At 35.4% G+C, this 22995-nt stretch overlaps 1 pseudogene across 1 annotated transcript in view; it reads right to left on the reverse strand.

Annotated features, from left to right (window-relative positions):
• Nucleotides 1-334: 334 nt before the first annotated feature.
• The window catches only part of LOC308641677 (large ribosomal subunit protein eL39-like), a 29995-nt pseudogene continuing 7334 nt past the window's right edge, over nucleotides 335-22995 (reverse strand). Inside the window, exon 2 of the transcript in view lies at nucleotides 335-526. The product of the transcript in view is annotated as a large ribosomal subunit protein eL39-like (transcript). The remainder of the gene's footprint in view (nucleotides 527-22995) is intronic.

Genomic DNA, 22995 nt, shown 5'->3' on the forward strand with positions numbered 1-22995 from the left:
TCAATATGTATTTGATGAACTGAATTATTGATAATTTTATCAAAAGGGTTCCCTTAGAGAATCAATGAAATTGTGTCCTAACCTGGCCTACAGGAAGAAAAATTTAACAGCTAGCTGTGTGATTTTCTTTATTCTTCTTGTTTTTTATTTTTTATTTTTTAAAGTTTCACATATTTATTACTGAACCAACCCAAACCAGTACTGCAGCACCTTTCTAACTAAAGAAAGCTCACATTCTCAGTTAAATGTTCTCAACTGTCCAGATAGTGGTGATGTTTTCAGCTGGACATGACAAGATGATCATAACCTTGATACAACATAAACATGTAATTCCTTATAGATCCAGTTTGGTTCTCCTCCAATGTCTGCTCTTGGAGTTGTACCTGATCTTATTCCCAGTTTTCATTTGAGTCTACTGGGGGAATGGGATGATTTTGCTTTTGTTTCTTGGCCAGGAATCGCTTGATCCCAAAAGTCTTGTGAGAAGACAGGTGAGGAACCGAATCAAGTGCTTGCAACACAATGACTGAAAAAAGGTGAAGGTAGCTGTAGGATTTTCAGATGGCTGTTGGATTTGTATTTGGTTTCTAATTCTAGAGTTTTGGACCCATTCCTTCAGAGAGTTGTTATTTGAAAGAGATACTGTATAGGCTTTTACCTATAGGACTCATCAAGAGCCATATCTTGAGTTGCTCAACAGAAGTCCCATTCAGAAATTATCCTTGAGCCGTCCTGCAGGTCAAAATCTAAGAGCTGGTCCAAAAGCAAGAAATACTTTAATGTATTAAGGCAGATAAGATGCTAAAGGTCATTTTCATTGGTGGTTGCTGCCAAATGGAGTCATGGCAATTCCTAGGATCTATCCCTTTATTAAATTAATTTATTCAAAAATATTTATCAAATACCTACTGTGTGCCAAACACTATTTAGACACAGGCATTCAGGTGTTGGAAAGATGAAAACTCTTGCTGTCATGGATAAGATTTTTCAGGAATAGTTATTGGGAAGTGTTGCCATCAAAAGCTAATACCAATAATGATAATTCACTGATGGCAGAGGCTGGGTGTACTCCTGGGATCCATGAGTGGTACATGTAGTCAGAAGAATGCTTGGAGGGGATTCCTTAGGTCTCATCAGCATCTCAAATAAAGCTTCCTGAGATTCTGGGAGAAAAAATAGAAGTCATTGAATTTTTTAAAACTCAAAATTTCCTTTTCCTACCATTAAAGTTTGATTCCCATGTCAACTTACCTTGATTAATTCCCACATCTGTCCCCTGTTCTCTCTCATATTATTTATCACTTTCTAGCTTATATTGTGGTTAACCTTTCTTAAAGGGAAAATAGAATAGAAGGAAGTAGAATTGTCATCATTGCTGGAAAATCTCTATCTAAAGATACTCATGTTTTAATATGAAGTCTAAAATAGTTTTTTAAGTGTTGGGGATCCTTAGTACTAATGTTCCTTTCCCAGGGCCTCTTGACATATTACTTTGAACTATAGTGGACTTTCTTGTACTTTTAAACATCATCTATCCTAAAATTTATCAAATCATTCAACAAATATTATTAGAAAATTTATTTTCCCAGACTTTAAAAAAAATACAAAAACGGGAAAACCCCCCATACACTGCTTATCATAAGTAGTCAGTTATCACATTCACTTTAGTTATTGGCAATTTACAGCTTCTCTATGAGTCACATAGTAATGTTAAAGATAAATTGCTATAATCCTTTCCTGGAGGACCTCTGAATATGTCTTTCTTTTCTTTTTTATTTTTTTTTTAAAGAAAACACAGGAACATTATGAGTACCTCCAATGTGATAGACACTTATGTTACTCAGTGAATCCTAAACACAACCCTAAGAATAGAGCAGTATGAAAATTACTATTTCACAGAAAAGAAAACTGAGTGTCAGAAAGATTCAGTAACAAGTACTATAGGTTTTCAATCATATAATAAGCATGTGATTTTTATTAGTGCATTTAAATATACAGAATAATGAGTTTCATTGTGGCATATTTGTACATGCAAATAACATGCTTTGATCACATGTGATGTGTTTTTTGACCTAATTGTAATGCTATTAAATATGATAGTAGTTCAGAATGTCTAAAGATGAAAGCTGAGTAGTGATTTAATAAAAATTAAATATAATTTAACTATTAAATATAAAAACAAAGACACTAATATTGTGTATATAATTCTGATTCAGATATTATATTTCTTAATATAATAATAATTAATATAAATGTATTATTATCTGTATTGTAAAACTTAATTTTGACAACCAGGAGTTGAATTATTTTGTGTTAAACGGCTTTACACCAAAATGTTACAGCATATATATATATATATATATATATATATATATATATATATATATTTGTTGTATTTAGTGGTTCATTTGTGAATAGTTTTGAAATATACTTTTGGCAAATTAGTTCCTGAGTTTTACAAAATTCTGCTAAATACTGGATGACAGAATATTTTCAATCATGAGTTATAACACAATACAGGCTTGAAAATAATTGCTTTGTTAATTTTCTTAGTGCATGTTCAATCTGCCCAAGGCAAATATATAATCCTTATATGCATTCCTGTCAGTGTGATTTTATAAGTTTATAAAAATAAATATTTGTAAAGATGTTAGGACTTGGAGATTTTCTGAAAGTAAAATCAGAGAGTACCCACAGTCTTCGACAAGTTTATAAAGCCTCAGAAATGTGCCCTAGAAAATTTTGAATAGATAAGCCCAGTGAGAAACAATGAACTTGTAAACACTGTCAATTTACCCTGTGCATCAATAGGTAATTTGAACAAGGATCCCTGCATTGAACTAAGAAACAGATCCTAAGGAGAGAATTATAGAATTGGACCAGTTATCAGCTGGATGGCAGTGTAAATGCTGTCACTGATGGCAATCATGGTACTGATGTTTCTTGGCATGTGCTAGTGGTGCCAAAGCTAAGACTTTGATCCATCATGTTCTGAAATGGGTTATATATAGAAGAGAAAATGCTAATACTGCAGTGTCTCACATTTGAGAGATCTGGAAGAAAGTGTAACTATATAGACTGAGGATGTGGGGGCTGCTATGAAGCACAAGCAACTTTTTGAAAAAAGAAATAATAGTTTCATATCTACTAATCAAACTGTGAGAGTAGTAGGGCCTCCAATATGTTTTCTAAAGAGAATCTTATCTCCTAAAGTTGAAGTACAGACACAGATGGAGATCAGGCACCAATGATAGAACATCACAGAAGATTGAATTTTCAGCCCAGGTTAAGTCTTCTATCCCAAGGTCAACTTGAATAGGGGAAAAGCAGAACTCTGAAACTTGGGATGGGGATATCTGTATAGATGCACTTGTGATTTTTGAACCTTCTAACTTGTCTGAACCATCTGTGTGTGCAGAAGAAGCTAATCATCTACTGCTAGAAGATGGGAGCTTCCCTCTCCACTTTAAAGATTATCTGAAGGACTCAAGTGAGGCAGTTCCTTCTAAGACAGTATTTTCCCTTTTCAGAATCTGTTTCCATCTTTTCTCCTGGCTAGTTCTGTTATTGGCATTGACTATATGCATAGCCCACCTGGGGGAAACATTGACTTGCTAAGGGAGGTTAAATAGTGTCTGGTAAAGGGGAATCTGGGCCTTGCTTATATTTACTTTAGAAAATATGATAACAGAAAGGTAATAGAAATCTTGAGTGTGCTAGATGGAGTGAGATATAAAACTGGCTTAGGAAAAAATTGTTAAGAGGAAGGTGTTTTTATATTTCACTCATGGCCATAGGAAATGAGCTTATATGGTGTTGGTATTCTACTTGCAAGCTTAGAGGAAAAAATATTTCTCATTAAGAAAAACAGAGATGTAGACCTTTCTCCTTAATAAATGAGAAAAGAGGACATTCTAGAGTGGCTCTTCTATATAAGAAAAATAACTAGCTCACCATATTCCTCAGGGTACTCCATTTACCAACGCAATAAAGAATGCACTGGTGAGGGAACTCCAGCATAAAGGAGCACTCAGAGATGCTTTTCATATTTTTTCTCCTAGCAGCTCTGTGGATTATAGGGTCTTGAAATAGCTGAGGTCAAGTGGCAATATTTATCATCAAGGGCAGGGTGAAAAAGGGTAGTAGTTACTATCATATTTTATCCAGATGCCTTCTTCTTCAGGGGTGACTTGCACCCTAGTTTCTTGGAATTGGTGGCTACTGATACAGACAAGATTATACTCTTTCCAGGAAACAACATTCTTCCAATGGTTAACAGGAGGATCTAATGACCTTGCCAGAATTTGGGACAATTCTGAAGAGTGTGACTGGCTTCAGAACTACTAGAAGGATTGATTAAAGACTCATTTATAACTTCATTGATGATAAACTGTATAAACCTAACCAAGTAGGATGCCTAATGCAGTTATAACTCTGGACATAGTATTTTTACTGGAGCAGATTAAATTACTTAAGCTACATAATTTACTAACATAGTAAATGTATTCCTTACTTGTTCACAAATAAGATCAGAAATAGATTGTATTCATAAGGGAGGATCAACAATTTATACTCGAAATGCTTTCTCAAGGCTATATTAATTCTATTCGTCATAATTTAATCCAAAGGGATCTGGATTGTTCTGGGCACATAGAACATTTATCCCCTGTATTAATGATATCATGTAAATGAGATCTGTTGACCTGGATAGTGTTAAGGATGCTTTGATAAAACACTTGTACTCCAGAAGGTAGCATGGAAACCCTAAAAAAAAATTCAGTAATATGCCACATGATTGAAGTGTTTAGGGATCTAGTGGTTTGGTGTATACCTATATATCCTCATCAGAATACAGGACAATTATTGCCCCTTGTAGTTTTTACCCCTAATTAAGAAGCATAAAACTTGTAAGGGCTCTTTGGTATTTGGACTCAACATATTCTACACTGACAATTACTCTGATGCTCAACTATTTGGTGAAGTAAAAGTCTTCTCATTTTGACAGGGGCTCAGACCAAGATGAAGAAAAGGCACTACAACAGGTATAGTTTGCAGTAGAAGCAGCCCTTCTAGATAAAGAAGTTTGAAGTTTCTAAATAAATAGGAGAAAAAGTGCAGACTGGAGTAGGGACAAGCCTCCATGCAACTTATGACCACTGTGCACCACTCAAAAGTCTCTTGACATGTTATTGGCTCTAAGAGAAACTAGGCATCTCACCAATTGTCAAACAGAGACAATGAGCAGTCAAGATCTGATTCCCTCAAGAGACTGTATGCAGGAGCCCCTCACCACTTATTAGGCAGACCAAAACCAATGTTTGGCTAATGTGAAGGTGGACAGTACAGCCTACTTCTCTTGAAATGAGACCAAGTCTGTGGTGTAGTTTACATTCTAGAATTTCTCCATTATATCAAATGAAAGCTAGCTTATCTTGCTTTTTCTTTAGCTCCCTTCTTCTGAGAGAAATGAATAATTTTTTACAAGGACCCTGGTCTTAAGCTGTTTCTAGGGATCCTGACCCAAGACAGGAATCACTGGCATAATGGTGGTATTTTAAGCCTTGCATGTAATGGGATCACCTAAAACAAGTACAGAGTGAAAACCTATCTGAAGAATAAATGGTTAAAGAGCAGGAAAAGGAAGAACAAGATGCTGAGTAGGAAAGCAATCGCGAATATTGTGGAAGCCAAAAAGTATGTTAAGAAAGAAAGTCAAGTGTAAAGTGGGAAGAAACTGTAGCAGATGCTGTTCATCCTCTACCAGATTTCTTGGGTTTTCCGACACTTTAAAGGTTTACCCTGGGGCAACAAGAGGCCCATATCTGCTGTGTCTGTTATTCCAATATATTTTGGGCCTTGGGTGCAGAAGGCATGCTTCTTTGCAGGTGGGTACAAAAGCTACCATTCTTCCCTTTAGGTTATCACAGACTCTGTAGTACAATCTAATTTCCAAGGCTTCCTGTGGAATCAGACTGAGGCTGCTCTTTACCTGGAAACACAGCCTTGATTAATCTCTCACTCTTTTGTATCCTAGATCCCTCAGATTTTTGTAGGGCCCTCCTGAGGACTTGGGCTTCTTAGAAACCATGCCTAAGATTCAGATTCAGGTAATTTATTGATGGATTGTTAAATAAAGGCTCAAGTAAGGTCAGTATCAAAAAAGTGTTTCTAGGATTTGGAAATTAGGATATAGCTAATGATCTTGGGACAAAAATCAGATTAGCATGAATAGAGGAAGGAGAGGGAGGAGAGTTACAGAAGCCAGGATATTTAGACAAATATACACCATTTTGTTGTGACATAAAGGAGAGCCAGAGAGATTTAGATTTGGAAATAGGGTCAAGGGAATTATGTGTGTGGATGCATATGTGTGTGGATGCTTATGTGTATTTGTATGTTTTTGTGGGAGGTGGGTGTTTTAAGATGTCAGTTTTTTTTATGAGAATTCTTTATGCTTAAAGAAAATAGTAAAAAAAAAAGTGTGTTGGGGGGAGAAGTTGACAATGCAGGAAAATATGTGGAACTGAACACCTGTGTGAATCTCATATAAATGTGTATGAATAAAAGGCACATACAGAATAAAAGATGAATGGCAGCATATTTTATTTTTATATCTAGAAGTACTTATAGAGCCTCAAGTATTCAGATGCATCCAATCCTCCTGAATAGATAATAATGATAATTTTCTGTAAAGTAGATAAACAAGACCTTAAAAACAATAAGTTGCTGATTGCTTGACTTGTGCCATATAAAATATCTTTCTTGTTGCTAGGTATCAGATGTGATAAACTATATGGCAAATGATGTGCACTATTTTAGGGGTTTACCAATGACTTAAAGAAGACTAACATAACCAAATTGAGGTGGATGAAAGGAACAGATATCTAAATAAGGAAAACAGGGAAAATCTGAATGTTTTAAATTCAGCTAATATAAAACCCATCAGTAGGTTGGATGCAGTCGGGGCTACTAAAAAGTTTAGACACTGAACCTTGTCTGAAGGATGTTATGTATATCTGAAATCCTTATCTTAAAGTTACTGAGATCAGCTTAGACTCAGTGAATGTTTCCCTCTTATTTTTCCATTTACCTTTGCCAACCGTTCATTGATAATCATTCTCTAATTTTTTTCATCTTCTCTGTGTTGTTTTTTGGAGTCTGTACTCTTAGCTCTGGGAACTCTTCACTATTTGTACATTTTCATCTGTTGGCTCAATTTGGGCAATTTGAAAATTGGCAGTCTTTCATCATGCTCTGCTTCTATTTGCTACAATGGATGCAAGCACATATTTAAGCATTGGCTCGAAGTCCAAGGATTTAGTTAGTGTTAGCGTACAGTCTGAAATGTGGCAAGAATTATCAGCTTCATGAGAATTCCTCCTGTAATCTTTGGATTCCAGGATGTCAATTCATTTTTGTTTTCTCCTTGGCACTTCCATTATCTTTTATTTAGAGAAGCAAGTGTGAGGAGTTGAGAGACATCTGGTTCACAGCTTCTGGCAACAGCTTGACCCAAAACGTAAGTTCTGTACTTTGCTTTGTGGGTCAACTGATTCAGACTGTTGGGTCCCAGTGAGTGAGTCATTTTAAAGGCCACATGCCATCCCATGAGATTGCCTCCCTTTCAGCGAGGCTTTCTCTCTGCCTTTTCTGCTTGCCATCTCAATTCAGAGGTCACTCAGTGCCGCCTGGATTAGGGATGGCCTTCCTTTGATAGTTGGATCTGCTTTCCTTACTCTTCATAGTAAAAAATAATACAGATTGAGTATGAACCTTTGTAGAGATGATCCTTCTGTGACGGGCTCAGCCACAAACCTTTTGCCACTGTTTTGATTTTTGTTTATTTATTTTTGTCACTGCACTATTACCAGGAACAGCAAAGATTCTTTCTAAATCCCTTAGTTTTTAGGAGTCATTACTAGTTATCTTTAGAGTGTAAGGGTAAAAATTTTCCATGTGTTAAAACTTGCACTGGAGGCATTACATAAATGCAAACCATGGTGTCAGAAATCTTAGGTAATTTGCTTGCAAAAACCCAGACGTCTTCACAGTTAGTCAAAGCATTAATGAGAATGCATGTTGAAATGTCTAATTAATCTGGTTAGATATGGTCACCAAGTAGCAGACGATGAAACAATTAATTAAAGCCACCCTGTTCTGCTTTGTCCTCCTCCCTCCACACTTTCCTGCATCAGCAGTGCTCCTTACTGGACCAGCTCTGAAGTCTGACTCAAAGTTGAATAAAAGGCTGTCCCTCATCTGCAGAGACTGACAGCATAGAGCGGAAGTGGGGAGAAGAATTCTGTAAATGAACAACCACAGGACAATGTGTTAAGATATTCTTAAAATAATAAATATAAGTTCTATATAACGAGGATTAGAATATAACAATGGAGAAATTAAACTCAGGTGTTGAGGGGTGGGAGCCAGACTGAATTTGTTTGCCCTTCTAGCATTTTCCTTCTGAATTGAAAGCTGCTGTTCACTTAATCATTCATTTTTCTTCAAATGTTTTACCCTATATATCCAACCCATCACCCAAATTTGTAGACCTGCCCCCTAAACACTGGCCTCTTCTTTCCATTTCTTTTCTTACTACTCTTTTGGTCTCTACTTCTCATCTTTGCCCAGTCAAGATCATTCTTCCTAAAATCATGTTTCCTAGACCTGAAATGGCTTTCCTCACTGCCCAGATTAGATTTTCCTCCTCCTAGGAGAGTATTTGCTTGGAGGGGAGGGACTAAAAAGTTGGATGAGCGATTTTTTAGGCTTAACAAGATTGGGCGTTTCATGCTAGATGTGTGAAGGAGGGCAGAGGTATGGAAGAGCACCAAGTAGTTGTGGAAGTTTAAGAAGTTTACTGAGGCTCCGTTATTTAGGATCAAAATAATGAGAGCACAGACATGTTCAGAGAACTGCAAGTAGTATTGTGTAGTGGTCTCATTTGGGAAAGGGGCAGAAGCGAAGATGGAGAGTTAGGTTGGAATAGATTTTTGTCATCATTAATGCCATCCCCAATACTTTGACTCTCTCCTACTTAGAAATCAGTGTTTCCCTCATTATATTCAGTTGTGTTTCTCCATCATGGGTAGTATTGAAAACTCCCATTTACAGGGAAATATTTTTCATTATTTTCCAGTGTTCATTTAAGTAATAGTACTCCAATATTTTAAAACAACTACAGACATAAAACTAGGTATAATCCTTCATTCTTGAGTTCTTTTATTATTGCCAAACACAAAAAATTATAAATTAAATAAAAATTACAAACCTTGTAAAAGTCAAATTAATCATAGGAATTTAAAGCAATAGATGGTGTTTGGTGAAATTAAATTGCTAGATTGAGCTTAATAGTAGAAAGATATACTGCTAACATTTATATATTAACCTATTTATTCATTTTTTTTATTTTAACCCTGATGAGCCATACTTCAACTCACCATTATGATCAATTCCATCCTTTTAAATTAGGTCTTGGCTAATTAAATTCATTATCTTGTTGGGCTAATCGGTTTAATATTACATAGGGAGCAAAATAAAATAAAATGCCCCTTCAGAAAAAGAAAATGTAGTACTTTCATTTTTTCTCCTCTTTTCTCAGGAACAATTTCCCTTGCATACTTAACTGCAAGTTGTTTTGAACCAGATGAAATTGACATGAGCAGCTTCTTTAAGTGATCATGCACTGAGTACCGTGGTGCAGTTATGATTGTGTTTGGAAATCTCTAGCACCATGAGCCACATGGAAACTTAATTCTTTCAACACTTTTTTTGAATTGACTTACAGTAAAGCCTTTGTCCCTAACCTGTGACACAGTGTAGATTTTTCTTGGTGCCTCTCCTTGGCTGTCTATGAAGCATGCCAGTGTGTGTTCCTTATTAGACTACAGTAATTAAATATATTACCATGACATTTGACATATTATTAATTATGACATATAATGTTACCTTCATAAGAATGACTTTATTAAAAAGTTTAGCTAAAGCCGGACACAGTGGTGCATACATTTAATCCCAGCGCCTTGGGAGGCTGAGGCAGGAGGATTGTGAGTTCAAAGCCAGCCTCAGCAAAAGTGAGGAGGTAAGCAATTTAGTGAGACCCTGTCTCTAAATAAAATACAAAATAGGACTGGGGATGTGGCTCAGTGGTTGAGTGCCCCTGAGTTCAATCCCCAATATCCCCCTCAAACAAAAAATTTTAGCTTAAATATTTTTCAATGTAATATGTCTTCCTACAACATAATTAATTTGCAAATTAAGAAAAGTATTATAAATATACAATTGTATAGATGGAAAAATTAGATTACATTGTAAGTCTGTTTCTCCAGGTGTATTTTAAGCATTGTGAAATGAACAATAGTGATTTTTCTGATTTTGATTTTGATCATTCAAGCATTTAAGAAATACTTACTGAGTGTTGACTATTCATCATATTTCTATTATAGAAACATCTCCCCCCAACAATGTAAAAGATTGATTACCTGGGTCAGCAAGAATGAAAAGCTGGAGAATGGCCAGGATCACTAATCTAACCAGGAAATGCTAAGTGTCTGCACTTAAGTAGACACTGAGGATGGAATAGAGGGTGGAAATAGTTAGGAAGTAGAATTAACAAACTATGGCATTTATCTGAGATCTGAGAGATATTCTAGACTCCCTATCTCTTTGTATTCTTGCATTCTATAATTCACCAGAGTAGATGTGATTAATTAGAGTACAACTATAAGATTTTTTTTCTTGGTGAGGTGAAGTATATTAATTTGGTTTCTTTAAGTGTCCATAGGATATCAAGGAAGAGACATTTTGCTTTGGCCTCTAAGACCTATGTATAGACCAATGTAGGAGGAGGAGAGGAGTTGCCTTGCTTGACTTCCTAAGTTGTTAGGACAAAGTGCAGATCTGAAAGGCAATGTGCTTAACAAATTTTAACTCTTTGGAAGAATAAACTTCCTTTAATGTATGTATATCTTTTATTTGCCTTGGAGACATTCAATTTTTAGAGAACTTTAGTGCTAATAAAAATGAAAAAAAATGCATGTGTATCTACAAAAAATTGCTTTTAAATATAACTTGCCCATAGTTGCACATTAAATTAAATATATTTGTGGCTAAGTATCATGACTTCTGATTTTCCCATTCTTCTTTTTTAAAGTTTTCTCTTTTTTTAAGTTTATAATTATTAGCACATATTAATTGTAAAAAACGGTGGGTTTCTGTGTGATGCTTTCATACATGCATATATTTTGATCATATATACTCTCTGTATCCTCTTTTATCAGCTTCCCCTAGGACCCTCTCTATTCCCTAGTAGTTCCTCTTCTACTTTCATGTCATCCTTTTTTCCCCTTAGATTCTATATACTTTGAACACATTTTTTAGAAAGAGTGAGACAACCTGTGTAGACTTAGAATTTGTTGTTGCAGATTTTCTGGCTTAAATCAGAGAAAAAGTTTTTTTTTTTCTTCCTGCTTTATGTGTACCCAAGGAGTACATATAAAGCAGGAAGGAAAAAAACATAACTAATGGAACTTTAGGAAATTCCATTTTTTTCCCTCAATGTTTTTCTTCATCATAGTTATTTTGTTTTCAGTAAAGAAAATGTGGAAGACAAAGATAGGAAAAAAATTACTTGTACTTTGACCATTAAACAAAGTCATTATTAAAATGCTTTTGCATAGATGTTTCTAGGGTTTTTTTTCTGCCACATTTGAAGATCTTTTGTTTTTTTTAAAAATTTATTTGGAATGTGGAAAGTAACATACAAGTAGGAGGTGGAGGAAGAGGAAATTTTGAAGACAAGTGGGAGGAGGCGGGGCATTAACAGGGGAAAAACTGCTGGGAAACATCATCCTAGAACCTAATGAAAAAAGATTTTGATGTGTCAATCAATATGACTGTGCTTAAAAAACTTATTTGACAATTAGGTGGGCTTCAGCAGTCTTAGGTAGGGAAATTTTATGGAAAAGATGACTGTAAAGCCCAGTTTAATTTTGTAGTAAGTTGAAATTGTAGGCCATTCTAAGTTAAAATTGTCAGTTATTTTTATTAAACTATGGCCCAAGCATGTGACTATTATATTCAGTCATAGATCTTATTACATACACATCCAAAACTATTTGAAAGGTCTGCTGAAGAACCCACATGACAAAGAAGCTAAGAAGAAACATTTGCTAGGGAAAATCAGAAAAAAGCCCCCAAAACCCATAATATCAGTTAACCATTTCATGCCTCTTCATTGACTCAGTATTTCTAGATGATACCATTTTAACTGTCTATATATTCTCATGGGAATAAGTGATTTCATTAACACAGTGGTTCTGAAAGTGAGATTTGTACATAAACAAAGACAAATAGTATCTTCAATGAAAATTTAAACTGTATATAACATGAAATTTTAAGGTATATGAGTGCACAGGAATTTTGTTACAAAGTGTAGTTCCATGGGACCTTTTTTTCCCCCTCTCAAATGTGAATACCTTTTATTTCTTAATTTAGAAAACATATCCACATCTCTTTAGACAAGAAAGCCCTTGTGTTAAGAAGTTCAAATGTAGTATTTCATTGCCTCCTTGATTCTTACCTTAAAAATTAACTAATTACTTTTTTTTTAAAGGCCAAGGAGAGTCAGTCACAGTGGCACATTCTTACATGTAATCCCAACAACTTGGAAGGGTGAGGCAGAAGGATTGTAAGTTTGAGGCTAGTCTGGACAATTTTGTGAAACCCCTCAGGAACTCAGTAAGACCTTGTGTTAAAAAAAATAAAAAAGGCAAGGAAGCTTTTAAAAGTAAACAAATTTTACTCATATCTCATATCTTATTATCATGTGCATGTGTGGATTTATTCCCTTGGCCCAAACCACCTGCATTCTATGGAACGTTGCTATCTCTATATCACTATTACCTCAACATCTTGCTCAGATGTAGGAAAACAAAACAAAACAAAACAATCCACCATAATTTGACAAGCTATTAATCATGCATGACTCAAGAACAAAACAAAACCCAAAAGATATTTGTGATGCTTGACAATTTCACACAAATAATATTTTGCTAGTACATAGTTTTTAAAAAATGTTATTTATTTTCATATATATTTTAGAAAGATTTTAGCCATCTTAAAGAAAGTTGGAAGTTGCATTGTTTTCTTAGATTGAAGTATGAACCTAAGACACTTAGAATTTTTAATTGGCTGGAATGGAGGAACAAAGATATATAGTATAAACTTGACTTTTTTCTTTGAAATTTTTTAATTCTTCATGTTTAAACTTGATTGTAAAATCGATGACTTTTTGCTTTTATTCATTACTTATAATTTTCATATTTATTTTATTTTTAGAAAGTAGTAAAATTGAAATTAACAGGCATGAACAATGATATGGAGAAATCTAGTAGGAGTGTAAAATGACAGTCACTGTGGAAAACAATTTGGTGGTTGCTCAAAAAGTCTAATATCAAATTACCACATTGTCTGGCAATTCTTCTCCTAGGTAAATCTCTAAAAAAATTGAATATAAGTACTTAAACAAGTACTTATAGAGGGATCTTCACAACATTATTATTCATAATAACCAAAAGGTGGAAACAAACACAATGCCCATTAATAGATACTGATGGTGTGGTATGGATAGCCATGTGAGATATATATGTATCTGCTATAACTGATGGATTTAATTTTTCATTCAGTAAATGTTTTAAAGATGATGATCTAAAGAAATACCATAAATTAAATGCATAAATATAGCTATTCAAAGGGAGGCATTAAATATCTACAAGTCAGTGTTCATTTTTAGAAAGGAGATCGTTGCCTCAATGGATTGTGGAAATATTTATGATAATAGACACAATATGCACAAACTGTCTACCCTTGGGTCATGGAAACCTTCTGCTCCTTGTTGTCTTTTCCTCCCACTCCCTGGTACTCAAGTTTCCCGTTTATGGCTGACTCTTCTCAAGTGTCTGTGTTTACTGAACAGCAATTCAAACATTCCCATAAATGGTTTCTGTTCCTCTAGAAAAATGTTTTTCTTTCATCATCATCAGTGGCGGGGATTGTGATTGCCCAAAGTTTGATGGGAAAACTTATGACTGGTTTATCCTGATATCGTCAGTGAGCCTGTGATCCACCTGGTGTTTGTGGTACAGAATTTTCTCAGAAAGCAGTCATAGGATGTAGAACTATTAAAAGAAAATGAACCCACATCAAGGAGCAAATCAATGGAGATGTGAAACTGCTTTTATTTGAAAAATAATTGCCCTATTTTACTGACTTTTAGTCACAGAGGATTGTTCTCTAAAAATAACAAGTGGCAAGTAACACACTTTACAGTAACTTATAATAAATATAATTTATAATAATTTATCTGAGTATATTTTTCATTCTTCTTATATTCTCCCAAATTTCTGAGGAAGAACATGATTGAAAATAAGGAGGAAGAGGTGATGGCACTGGTGAATGTCTCTGGATTTCAGGTATGGGTTAGGGTTAGAATTAGGGTTACTTGAGGATAAAAATCATGGCGGTAGTTTGGAGGTAGGTTTTAGCAATCTCAAGTAAAGTTTTTGGGATACAGCGTACTCACCAGAGTGGGAGTTTTATCCTGCTAGGTGGCAAAACACATTTAGGTATCTATCAGTCTTGAGAGCCTCTGAAGATTTTGTACCTATGGACTATAGAGACTGGAATGGTGGCTGGAGATGGGAGATGTCTTGTTTCCAGGAGTAAGAATAATTTTAGTTTGTAGTATTTTAAGAGGAGCATAACCTCCAGGAATGTGAGAGCAGCCAGTTGTATGATCCCTATCGAATTTAGAGCATTTTTTTCTCTCATTATAAGAAAACTTGGCCATAGGGGCACAGAAACATCCTAGTCCATCCTTGGAAGACAAAGGAAAAGAGATAACTAATAAGTTGCTTATATATAGTTTCTCAAACCAAGATGGCAGGATCAGACTGTGTTTCTTAAATTTGAAATTATAGTCCTGGTTTGTCCCAGGAAATGACCAAACCTCATGAAACCTTCTTTACTTTGATTTACAGTTGGCTCTGCCTCGTTCCTCTCCTCCCCTCTGTAGACTTTTTTCCTTAATTAAGTTTTATTAATTTCACCTCTTATCTGATACAATCTGTGTTTCCCTTGTTGTAATCTCAGAGACCAGGGGCCCTAATTTATTGTGTGTGTGTGTGTGTGTGTGTGTGTGTGAAACTCCACCCTGTGTGTTTAATAATAATAACAAAAACCTCCCACAGTATTTCTTCTAGATTGAAACTTTTACCCTAACACATATTTCACTGCTTTCACTTCACATAAAATTTTGCATCCGAGCACTAATGTGACTTGAGGGTGAGAATGCCATTTTCTAGAAGAGAGTAATAATCCTGTTCAGATGTGTGTTATCTACTTTCTCCACATTCAACCTGGTCACATTAAAAATGGTTTCAGTTTTTCAGAAACCCTATCCCTAGATGAAATTCCTTCTCTGGCTGAAACATAATGACCTGTAAGTCTGGGGAATTGCCTGGGAAGTTTGTCTTGTCTCCCCCTGTGAACATGTCTCTATGTCTCTTGGGAATGAATTTAGTTGTGAAAGCTAAAAAGCGGGAATAGTTTCATAAAGTATGTTAGCACACAAGAAAAAAGACATTCTTCTTTGAAGGAAATTAGTGTATTTTCTTCAGTGGATGTATAATTAGGATTCTGAAAAAAAAATGTCCAATATATTGTATATTGTCTACCCTGAAGTGGATCATTAAAATGTGCTTCTGTATATTTCTCCATTCTGCTTCACCATATTTTTATTACACATATAATAAGGAAATCATGGGAGCAAGAGTTGTTAATAATAATTGAGAACTTATTATTTTTCTGATACTGTGTTGGATGCCTTCCATACGGTATCTCATTTAATTATCAAAATACTCTCATGAGTTAGATGATTGTTGCCTTCATCTTTAACCTGAGATTTGCATTCTTTCTTGATGTCACTCAGCTGGAAAAATGTCAGAACTTAAACTCAGTTTGACTCCAAAGCCAGGTATTCACATTCTAATTGGGAAGGCATGCACTGTATCATGGTGATTACTTTAATTCATATGAAAAATCAAGTGTCTGTGGTATAAAATTCTTTATGGTAGATGTTATCGAGCTAAAAAGGAAGAAAGACAGTGTATTAGTTTGTTAGGGCTGCTGGAAAAAAGCACGGTAGATTGGGTGACTTAAACAATAGTAAATCATTTTTTTCACAGTTTTTGAACTTGGAATTCCAAGAGTAATGTGTCAGCAGAGTTGGCTTCTTCTGAGGGCCATGGGGGAGGAATCTGTTCCAGTCTCTTTCCTGGGCTTCCAGATGGCTGTCTTTGCCCATGTACCCATACCTCTGTAGATGTGTCGAGATATCCTCTTATAAAAACATCTAGTCATATTGGTTTAGGGTTTACTCTAAAGATCTCATTTTAACTTAATTACCTTGGTGAGACTATGTCCAAATAGCCACATTCTGAGGTACTGAGGGTTAGAAGTTCAAAATATAAATTTTGAGGAGGATATATGTCAGCGCAAGACAGCTTCCTTCCATCAAAAGTTACCAGTCTATCAAGATATCTTGATATTTAAAAAAAGCTGGACAGAATAATTTTATTTTGGGCCTGTAGAGAAATGAGTGCTTAATTTTGCCTAGAGTTAATGGGAAAGGCATCATCGAAACAAGTGTCCTTCAACTTAAGTCTAGAATAATAAGTAAAACATGGAAAAGGCTGAGACTGGATAGAGAAGAAAGAATTTATGTGGCCTTTGGGGTACAGAGAGTGCTCAAGCATGGCAGACACACAGGGTACAGTGAGAGATGGGATGATGTGCTGGTAAAATATCTCTTAGGTCCCCATTGCATCACTTGCCATTGCCCTGATTCATGGCTAAGGGCTGTTCTTGGTGGGTTAGTGCCTCCCTGCTTCCCATCAGGCCTGTTCACACTCATGCCTAAGTGTGCTCCTGCTTTTGCCTGGAATCTGAGAAGTTGAAAAATGCTAGGAGCAAGAATCTATTGAGTACAAGTGAGTTGAAACCCTGAGAAGTATCCACTGTAACCTGGATGGTAGCTGTATACCATCAGTATCTGATTATAGATGAATGGGAAGAGAAGAAAATTGTTTCAGTAGAGAAAATTGTTGGAGTAGAATATACAAAAACCTGTGATGGGAGAAAGCATTGTATGTTGGAAAAAGAGGTCAGTGAGGATAAAGTTATGTCTTTATGAGGATAAAGATATGTCTTTTATTATGAACTATATGAATGTGTGCATGCACATGCATACCTTCATCTTGGGTATGGCCTGAACAGATTTACATTTGGAAAGATCATCCTAACTGCAGTATGAAGAATCGGTTGGAGGGAAGTGAGACTGCCAGCCAGAAGACCAAATGCAGGTTATTGCCGTGGAGTAGGGTGAAGATAGTTGGGCTAGGTTAGAAAACTAGTTAGGCTATAGCTCAGCACAGGTCTTGGGTCCTTAGATTTTATAAAAGGAGTTTCTAGTTATATATAAGGGAAAGTAAAGGGGGAGGCTGGCATTTATTGTTGGGTCAGAAGGGAAAGAAATACCAAAAAATTATAGAAGTGCATCAAAATAATTCAGAAGCCCTTTTGGAGGAGCTCTCATAGACTGTGTGGAACCATTTGAACATCACAATTGTAATGGTAAGGGGTTAAAATTCATTGATGGAATATGGGACTATACAGTAATAAAATAAGGTGTGTATAGAGGGAAAACTCTTTTTTTTTAACAGAGAAATGGCAGCAATGTGGACTGTGTGATGGGTTTTACAAAATAATGATTTTCTAATTCTGTGTAATAATGGATTCAAGCAAGATTCATCCATGAACAATAAAAATCTATTGGGTTAACACCTTGCAGATTAGTTACAAAGAGAAAACTATACCTTTAAGGGAGTGATTTAGCTGACTGATAACATTTAGATCATTAATATGGAACTGACATTATGGAATTCCCACGATAGTATACATATTTTTCGAGACACACAAAATTATCTAAACAGTGTTTTTGCCAAAGATGTTTAACCGACATCTGAAAGGGAGGAAGCCATCAGGCACATCCAGATTGAGATACATTTTACAAGTCAAATTACCTGGATCTTAAAAAATGTGTTGTGAGGAACAACAATAAAAAAGATATGTGTGTGGGAAGATGCTTTTCAACTAAAGGAGAACAAAGGAACATGACAGCTGGATGAAATGCTTAGTCCCTTGACTGAATCTTGGATAGGGGAAACAAACGGCTACAAAGGGCTTTTATCTGGCTGAAAATTACTCATCATGTAATTTCATCTGCTTATTTTGTTAGCTTAAAATTTGAGAAAGTAAAGATATGAACAGATCAAAAACAAAAAAAAAGCAATTGTTAGAGGCCTTTAGTGGGAAAGATTAAGTCAGTGGCCATACTATATTCCACATAAAATACATTGTATATTATAAACTCCATACATGCATGTATTATAGAATTGAAAATAAATGTATTATTGGGATTTTACCTAGTCATAAAGAAGAATAAAATTATGTCATTTTCAGGAAAATGAATGAAACTGGAGAACATCATGCTTAGTGAAATAAGCCAGATTCAGAAAGTCAAGGATCATTATTTTCTCTCATGTGTGGGAACTAAAGAGAAAAAAATGAGTAAAAAGGTATCTTACAAAAATAGAAGGGAAATTGTAGAGTAGAGGAAAAAGATCAGGAGGAAGGAGAAAGAGAGGGAATGGAGAGGTACTGGGGAATAAAATTGAGCAAATTATGTTACGTGTGTGCATGAATATATTACAAGGCAAATTACCTGCACTCTTCAAAAATACCTATCACACAAGTATTATGTATAAATATAATGCACCAATAAAAAGACCAAATAAATGTGACATTCAAACCTTCATAATTTTAAGGAAATGTATTTCATTATTAGATATGTTTTTCAAAATTCCTTTCCTGTGACCTCCTTTTTATTTTGTTCTGCTTACTGTTCAATTCTCCTCACTTATAAATTCTTACCATGTCTGGAACATAGGTGTTGGCTTTACTTATATCAGGCACTGAGCCAAGTGCTGAAGACACAAAGATAAATGAGAAAAATTATTTTCTGCCCCATAGGAACTGATAGGCTACTAAGAAGAGAATAGAAAACATAAATGACAATACAATGTTATGAGCATAATACAAATGGATTCATATAATCTGATTCAGTATTGTGAACTCCAGTTTGAAATAAGGCCAGGGCTCAGCTAATGTAGGCTACCTTGGATTCATTTAAGAAATACTCATCAAGTCACTGTCAAGGAGAAAAACTGGCAATAGCACTTACAATTAGTACTTAGGGAAAACCTAATGCCAGACTCAAAGAGAGCACTGGATTGAGAAAGATAAACATAGGTAGTGCTTATGAATCGGAAGAAGAATCAGTACAGAAAGACACTTTGTTCCTCCAATTTGTGTGAACAGACTCTGAGACCTTGATTTGTAAACATGGCAGCTGCTTTCTCTGATGGCCCAAACTACTCTTTTCTTAACTCCTTATTCTGTCAGCTTTGTTTTATAATTAATTACTTTTCTGACAGCAGATTAATATCCAGAATATTTAATGAACACAAAAAACTTAACACACACACATCATACAAAAATTGTCCCCAAGTAACCCAATTAATACCTGGGCAAGTGAACTAGACAGACACTTCAAAAACAAGAAATACAAATTGCCAAAAAATCCATGAAAAAGTGTTCAACATCATTAGCAATTAGAGAAATGCAAATCAAAACTACACTGAAATTTTTTTCTTACTCCAGTTAGAATAGCTGTCATCAAGAATATGAACAATTATAAATGCTGAAGTACATGTGAAGAAAAAGGAACACGTTTACACTGTTGATATGATTATAAATTAGTACAATCGCTATGGAAATCATTGTGGAGTTTTCTCAAAACACTAGGCATGAAACCACCATATGACCCAGTTACACCACTCCTTAATATTTATCCTAAGTTGGGCGAGGTAGTGCATGTCTATAATTCCAGTGGCACTAAGCAACTCAGTGAGACCCTGTCTCTAAGATAAAATACAAAACAGGGCTGTAGATGTGGCTCAATGGTTTCGTGCCCCCAGTTCAATCCCTGGTACCCTTTATACACACACACCAAAGAATTATAGTTATCATACTACAGTGACACATGCATACCCATTGACAATAGCCAAACTATGAAGCCAGCCTAGATATCTATCAATGAATAAATAGATGAAGAAAATGTGGAGTTTTATTTGGCCATAAATAAGAAAGAAATTATGTCATTTACTGCTAATGGATTAAACTTGAGTACATTATATTAAGTGAAACAAGCCAAACTCAGAAAGTCAAGGGTAATATATTTTCTGTCATCTGTGGAATCTTGTATTAGGATGGTTCTCTAGAGCAACAGAACCAACAGGATATCTGTGTGTGTGTGTGTGTGTGTGTGTGTGTGTGTGTGTGTATGTGTGTGTGTGTGTGTGTGTAACAAATTTCTTTTTATAATTACATATATAATTATTTAAAAAAGGGATTTGTTGGATTGGCTTACATGGCCAAAAGTTGTATAGTTCCACAATGGTTGTCTGAAGATTGGAGAGTAGGAGAAATCAGTGCTCAGTACAAAAAGCTGGAGCTTCAATCTGGAGCAAAAGGCCTAGAAACTCCCTGGAGAGAAAGTCAGAATGTGCTTTGGAAAGGTGAGGGAACTGGAATATGATGTCCTCAGGTGATCACAGTAGCAATTGAAACAGTTACTCAAGAAGAATCAAGGTTGCATCTGCTTGTTCTTTATTCTTTCATCTTTTGTTCCATCTAGGCTCCCAACCTATTGAACTGTGCTGCCCACATTTAGGGTGTGTCTCCCCTCAGTTTTCTGTCCCACATGCCAATCATTCCTCAAAATAACCTCATTGATACACCTAGAAACCTCGTAATGTAAGCACCTCTTAATTCAATCCAGTTGACAGTTCAGATCAATCATCACAAAGCTAGAGAAGAAAAAGGAAAAGAAAGGGGGGGATTTCATGAAAATCAAAGGGAAACCTGTAGAGTAGAGGAAAGGGACAAGGGGGAGGGAGAAGGGGAGGGAAAGGGGAAATACTGGGAAATGATATTGGCCAAACTGTATAGTTAAATCATGTGCATGGGTGAATAAGTAAAAACAAATCCCACATATGTACAGCTAAAATGCACCAATAAAAAATATGAAAAGATGGAAAATGAAGAGACAAACCCACATACTTGCAGTTATCTGATACTTGACAAGGTGCCAAAAATATATGTTGGAGAAAAGGCAGACTTTATAATAAGTGGTGCTGGATACACAGGATATACATGTGTAGAAAGAAGAATTTTAATCCCTATCTTTTACCCTGCACAAAAGTCAAATAAAAGTGGATCAAGACTTAGGAATTGGACCAGAAACACTGCAACTTCTAGGAAAAAAAAAAAAAACAGGATCAACACTGCACCATATAGGTGAAATCACTGACTTCCTTAACAAGACCCCTAAAGCTTAAAAATCAATAGTGGGATGCCAGCAGATGAAAAAGCTTCTGCACAGCAAAGGAAAAATTAAGAGAGTGAAAAGAGAGCCTATGGAATGGGAGAAAAATCTTTGCCAGATACAGGGGATTAATATCCAGAATATAAAAAGAACTAAAAAAACTCATTGTCAAAATAGTAAATAGTTCAATCAGTAAATGGGCAAACAACAACAACAACAATAACAAAACAACAACAAAAAACTAAACAGAAATTTCTCAAAAGGAAAAACAAATGGCCAAGAAATACATGAAAAAAAAAAAAAAAAGCTCAACATCTCCAGCAGTCAGGAAGAAGCAAACCAAACTACACTAAGATTTAATCTCATGCAGTCAGAATTGCAAAGTACATGAATAATAATAAATGCTGGCAAAGATGTGGGGGGAAAGGTACACAAATTTGGTGGTATTGCAAATTAATAAAACCTCTCTGGAAAGCAGTATAGAAATTCCTCAAAAAACTAGGAATGGACCTACCATATGACCCAGCTATCCCACTCATCAGTATTTATCCATAAGCTCTAAAATCAGTATACTATAGCAATACAGTCACTGCAATGTTTATAGTAACACAATCCACAATAGCCAAATTATGGAATCAACCTAGATGCGCATCAATAGATGAATGAATCCAGAAAATGTGGTATATATACACACAATGGAGTTTTACTCAGTCAGAAACAAGAATAAAATAATGGCATTTGTCTCTAAATGGATGAAAACACTAAGAGTAACACACTAAGTGAAATAATCCAGATTCAGAAAATCAAATGTTTTCTCTCATAGGTGGAAGCTAGAGCAAAATAAGGGGAAAAAGTCATTTGGGGAAGGGATAGGTTATCATAAAGATATAGGGAAGATCAGTGGAACAGCAGAAGAAGAAGAGGGAGAGAAGAAGGCAGAGAAAGGGAAAGAAATATGGAACGAATTTAACAAAATCATGTTATATTCACATATAAAGGTGCCAAAGGGAAATCTGCCTTTATGTCTATGTAGAAAGTACCAATCAAAAATAAATAAATGAAGGGGTGAAAGGAAGATCAATAGAATAGAGGAGGAAGAACAGAGAGAGGAAGAGATGAAAAGGAGAAGATGGGGATTGAAATCAAATTTCTTGCATGGATGAGTGTGTCAAAATGAACCAAAATACTATGTATGATTAGAAAGCTCTAATTTTTAAAAAAGGAAAGCATCTCTCTAGATTCCGAAAAAAAATATGAAGAGAGAAAAAATATAAAGGCACTAATTCTATTCACGGGGGGGGGGGGTCTGCTCTTAACCTAATCACGTGTCAAAGGCTCCCACTTCTAAATACCATCACGCTGAATATTAGGTTTTAACATATCCATTTGGGGGGACATAAACACTCAGCCTATAGCAGCATGTGGCCAAA

This window comes from Spermophilus citellus, assembly GCF_964194105.1.
Source record: "Spermophilus citellus genome assembly, chromosome: 2".
NCBI classification, from domain to species: Eukaryota; Metazoa; Chordata; class Mammalia; order Rodentia; family Sciuridae; genus Spermophilus; species Spermophilus citellus.